The sequence below is a fragment of the Bidens hawaiensis genome, unplaced genomic scaffold (assembly GCF_021521415.1).
Source record: "Bidens hawaiensis isolate Kalapana, Puna unplaced genomic scaffold, B.hawaiensis_p1.1 tig00020241_1, whole genome shotgun sequence".
NCBI lineage: Eukaryota > Viridiplantae > Streptophyta > Magnoliopsida > Asterales > Asteraceae > Bidens > Bidens hawaiensis.
Window position 1 is genome coordinate 410,454 of NW_027493082.1, and position 5,291 is coordinate 415,744.

General features: G+C 41.4%; 1 long non-coding RNA gene across 1 annotated transcript; it reads right to left on the reverse strand.

The window, feature by feature from the left end:
• Positions 1-231: 231 nt before the first annotated feature.
• Positions 232-754, reverse strand: LOC143560229 (uncharacterized). The gene is made up of 3 exons (XR_013140087.1): positions 627-754; positions 437-513; positions 232-318 (listed from the first exon to the last, which is right to left on the reverse strand). It is a non-coding gene; the product is annotated as an uncharacterized LOC143560229 (long non-coding RNA).
• Between the last annotated feature and the right edge of the window lie 4,537 nt (positions 755-5,291).

The window sequence follows — 5,291 nt, forward strand, 5'->3', positions numbered from 1 at the left end:
AGACTCACCTTTTCTATTGCCTTTTAAGTCGCATATGAGAATATGTGTTCCATTTTATCATTCATTCAGTCTTTAAAGGTCCTTGTTTGCTCTTGAATACTCGGTTGGTGAGGCTTCAGTTACCTTTATTCAGAATGAAAAAAAATTAGAATCGATAAGTGATAGCATGATACTAATATATAAACTCAATAATTGGAAGCTTAAACATATATGAGACCGACTTGATTAGTCTCACCTAATTAATGATTCCTTGAAGATTAAATTTCCTCTTGTTGATACGCTCAACTGATAATTGAACTGCCATTATCAATGATACTCCTACAAAAGGAAATTGAACTACCATCATCAACGATACTCTAAAAATAAAAACCCCAAATAATACAATAAATGAAAAAAAACTCTAGAATTATACTCGTATGAAAGCCTAACTACATACAAAAGCAAGGATGAAATTAGGGTTAGCCGTTGCTGCTCCAATTCACCAACCCATTACTAAATACCCAAATTGATAACCTAAAATCAAAGAAACGTACTTGATGTCAATAACACGACATAATAAATCCATAGAATTACATATTTAAAAATATAATTAAACAAACATAATTTGAACAGAGGAGAAATCTCACGGAATGAATTGCAGCTTGAATCGTAATGATGTTTTCCATCAATCATGTAAGCAAAATAGAGCAGATCTGTAAATAAAAGAGGAGGAATCACAGGGCTTATGTCGTCAATAATAAATCAAGCCAGTATATAAAAAATCAGATTTGAAAACCTATAATCAATGAAATCATATCTAATGAGAGAGAGAGAGAGAGAGAGAAGGTGCGAGATTTGCGAGGGGGTGGGGTGTAACATCCTAAATATTCTAATAATAAAAAAAGAAAGTCGCGTTTAGTTATCGTGTGTTAATAGTTAACTTATGCCTAATAAAGAAAGGACCATGGACTTGGATTAATTAAGATGGATTAAGGGTAATGGGCCTTAGGTCCATGGGCTTTAAGGGATATAAATATCCCCTTAAACCATCCTAAAACCCTAACTATCATTTCCATCTATCATAAATCTCTGCACACTCCAAAACACACACACAACACACCACCGTGTACACGGCCGAGAGAGACGAGAGGGGCTTGAGGCCAAACGAACGTTAGTTGGTATTAGATCTTTATTACACGAGATCTAGAGTGCATAAACAAGTTAAACGAGATCCAAACGAGCACTAAAGGTATGTTCTTGACCTTTAAAGTTTACGTAGTATTGAACGTTTTTACCATAAAGGTCCAAACTTTACGTCATTCCGGGCTAAGTTTTACCCAAACAAGGCCATGGGAATGATCACGGGACTTGTTAACGTCATATCCAAGAATTTCTCGATGAAACGAGGGTGATTCTGGTGATTACGAATGAACAGAGGCGAATGCTGAATAACTTCGCCTGCAAGCCAACTTCGCCTTCAAGCAAGTTCGTTTGCAAGCAAGTTCGCCAGCCAAGTTCGCCCCTGACAATTTCGCCACAATAAGTTCGCTGTCAAGGTTAACTTCGCCTAAGGCCAAGTTCGCCAAACTGTAACTTCGCCTTGTGATAAGTTCGCCCATGATAACTTCGCCTAAGGCTAAGTTCGCTAATGCTCAACTTCGCCTGGCATATGTTCGCCTAGGGTAACTTCGCCGAACACTAATTTCGCCTATGCTTAAGTTCGCTAACGATAAGTTCGCTTAATGTTAAGTTCGCTTATTGTTAAGTTCGCTTAATGATAAGTTCGCTGGAGTTAGCAAATGAGAAAATAATTTAAAATCCTAATGGAAAAAGTGTTAAGACCGTTAATGTAAATAAAATTTTTCCATCCTGACCTGGCAGCTCGACCCTAGCCAGGGGCTCTGCCCCTTAGGCCCTTCTAGGGGTTGCCTCCCCTAGACCCCGCTGCCAGGGGCGCTGCCCCTGGACCCCCGTTCGTTGTGGGATTACAATAGACTAGAAACACGATATGGGTAGTGATAGTTAATTAATACATGTAATTATTATACAGTTAGTCGTGCACAGCTCAAGAAAGGGATAACGATTAACGGTGAACGCAACATGATTCAGGTGAGTTTATAGCCCCATTTATGTGTTATGTTTTCGGGGCTGTGTGCATACTCAATATGTTTGTTAAGACGCTTATCCTAAGAGATAAGTGTATGCCTTATGTGAATAATGTGAAATGTATGAATGATTGCTTGATGGTACGTGAACGATCTTCGGATATTGTACGTACTGTCAGGTTGTAACGCTATGTATAAGGTAAGTATGATATGTATGCTTATGTGTATGAACTTGATAAAGTTAATAAAAGAAGGAAAGGATGGTTGTATGGTTACGAAAAGGGTACCGAGCCCTAATAATACTCGAGGTATGATGTATGGTTGTATGGTAACGAAAAGGGAATCGAACCCTACAAATATTCGAGAACTAGGGAACCGAACCCTACTAATATTCGAGGAAAGAGGGTACCGAGCCCTAATAATACTCGAGGAAAGAGGGTACCGAGCCCTAATAATACTCGAGGAAAGAGGGTACCGAGCCCTAATAATACTCGAGGAAGGAGGGTACCGAGCCCTAATAATACTCGAGGAAGGAGGGTACCGAGACCTAATAATACTCGAGGAATGTAGGGCGTAATGCTCTTTATAACGTAAGATATGAAAGCAAGTTAGTACAAAAGAATGTATGAAAGTATGAAAGTATGATTGAAAGAATATAAGTTTATGTGTATTGTATAATGTATGATTAACTAGAACTCACTCAGCATAGCTGACTTTTAGTATGCACGCAGGTGAGTAGGATGAGGCAGCTCGCTTGAGGGGATACGTGGCGTTGAATAAGAGACTGGCATCAGAAGGCTCAAGACGTGATATGTTTTAATTACTTTGTTTTTGAAAGACAAGTTGTTTGTTTAAGACAAGTTTTGGATTGTTACGAAATGTTTCATGAAAGTTTTTAATGTTCCGCGAATGTTTTAATTAAATCTGATATTTAGAACTGCGTCTATGAGTAAATCCAACACGAAAGTAGGGCTACCGGTAACGGGGCCTTACAAGTTGGTATCATAGCAAAGTTCGAGAGATTTAAGCATCCTACATGCTTAGACTCGAACAGAGGATGGGATTTAAGTAAGAAAAGAAAGAAGATGCCATTTCAAGAATGCCATGTGTCGCTCAAGCAAGCTCAGTAAAGGTAAGATGTACGATTAATGATGTATGTTAAATAATAAAGAAAGAATACGTGAATGATAGGGATATGATTACTTGATCATTTTGATTAACTAACTGTTTAAGTAGAACCAGCACAAATAGACTCATAACGGGAAGTGTATAGGACACGGAAGGTAACGTGATCAGCTAATCACAGCTGGCCACTGTTATTACCTGTTAGCCTTACTATCCTTGTACTAAATAGTTCCTTGAGTGATGATGTTTGTGTTTTCCCTTTTAGAATACGATGGCTGGAGCTGGAGACATTGCTGGAGCTGGAGGTCGCACTGGACGACGCAGAAGGCCTCGTCGTGTCCAGCAACCTTCGGTTGAGACAGCTTCCAACACCAAAGCTGAAGGAAGCACAGCTGGAAGAAACCCGGAAAACAACAAGGAGTCCAACTGGATCCCGTGATTCAAGCAGCTATTGTTCAAGCCGTAGCTACAGCTGTGAAGAATATAACTCCTGGAGGGTCTGCTGGAAGCCGTGAAAGAACTGCTGAAGGGGCAGGTGGTGATGGTAGGAAATATGATGAGAGGAAAAAGGGTGATTCAAGTGAGGTAAGGTCTGTGAAAGTTGATGATAGGAAAAGGGGCCGAGGCGGTTGCAACTATAAGTCCTTCAAAGGTTGTGACCCGCCTAGGCTGACTGTTTTAGGAGACGCAATCGCTACTCTTCAGTGGATAACCGCCATGGATAAAATTATCCGAATCAGCGAGTGCCATCCTGACCAAGCTGTCGGTTATTCCACCAAATCATTTGAAGATGAGGCTATGTATTGGTGGGAGAGTGTGGAGCAGAGGAAGACCCGTGAAGAGATCAAAGCGATGAAGTGGGAGGATCTGAAGGAATTAGTGATGAAGAAGTTCTGTGTTGACGCCGAGGTTGAGAGGGCGGAGATGAAGTTCCTGAACTTGAAAGCTGGGACAATGACACATCGTGAGTACACCACCGAGTTCAACCGAATGTCTAGGTTGGTGCCCGATATGGTCAGCACTGAGGCTAAGAGAATCAAGTGTTATGTGAGGGGATTACCACAGAGAGTCCGCATGTTAGTCAGGACAAGTAAACCTGCTACTTTCGATTCTGATGTCGAACTCGCAAAGATGGTCTATGCAGACCTGGCTGCGGATGATGTGGTGGTGGGAGACGAGAAGAAGGAGAAGAAATGGGTCGCTCCTGCTAAACAACCCGGTACCTAGATGTGGAACCCTAAGAACAAGCAGCCGAGAGTTTGGGAGAACAGGTCGTGCAAGACTTGTGGCAAGGCACACAGTGGTGAGTGTAGGTGGGGAAAGGGTTCGGATACATATCATAAGTGTGGAAATATGCATGCTGGAGAGTGTAGAGTTGGGTCGAATGTTTGCTACAAGTGTGGGAAGGCAGGTCATTATGCTCATGAGTGTAGTTCTAAGCCTGCATGCTACAAGTGTGGTAAGACAGGTCACTTTGCTAGGGAGTGTACCGAGGGTGAAGCTGGAGGGAGTAGGAAGAAGGATACTGAGCAAGCTAGGCCAAGAACCAGAGCCTACATGCTGACCCAGGAGCAAGCTAAGAAGATTCCAGATGTCGTCACAGGTACGTTTCTAGTAAACGGTATTTCCGCTTCAGTATTGTTTGATTCGGGCGCAAACAAAAGTTTCGTAGCCACACCATTTAGTAAACTAGCTAAAATGAAATGTTGCCGAATGTCTGAAACTCTTATAGTAGAAACCGCTAGTGACACTTCGGTTAAAATAATGAAAATGGTTAAGGACTGCAAGATAGAATTGGAGTGACATGAGTTCCCTGTTACCTTGTATGTTATGACCTTAGGAGGGTTCGATGTGGTTTTGGGTATGGATTGGTTGTCTGAGTTTGAAGCTCAGATAGTGTGTAAGAGTAGGATAATATGGTTAAAGTCCTTGGATGGTAGTGCGGTGACGGTTTATGGTGATAAGGAAAGTTATGGGCTTAATTTCATTTTGATGATAAAAGCCGAAGGATTGTTAAGGCGAGGGTTCAGTGCCTACCTGGCGTATGTCGTCAACGCTACGGCCGAGACGAAAGAAATCAAA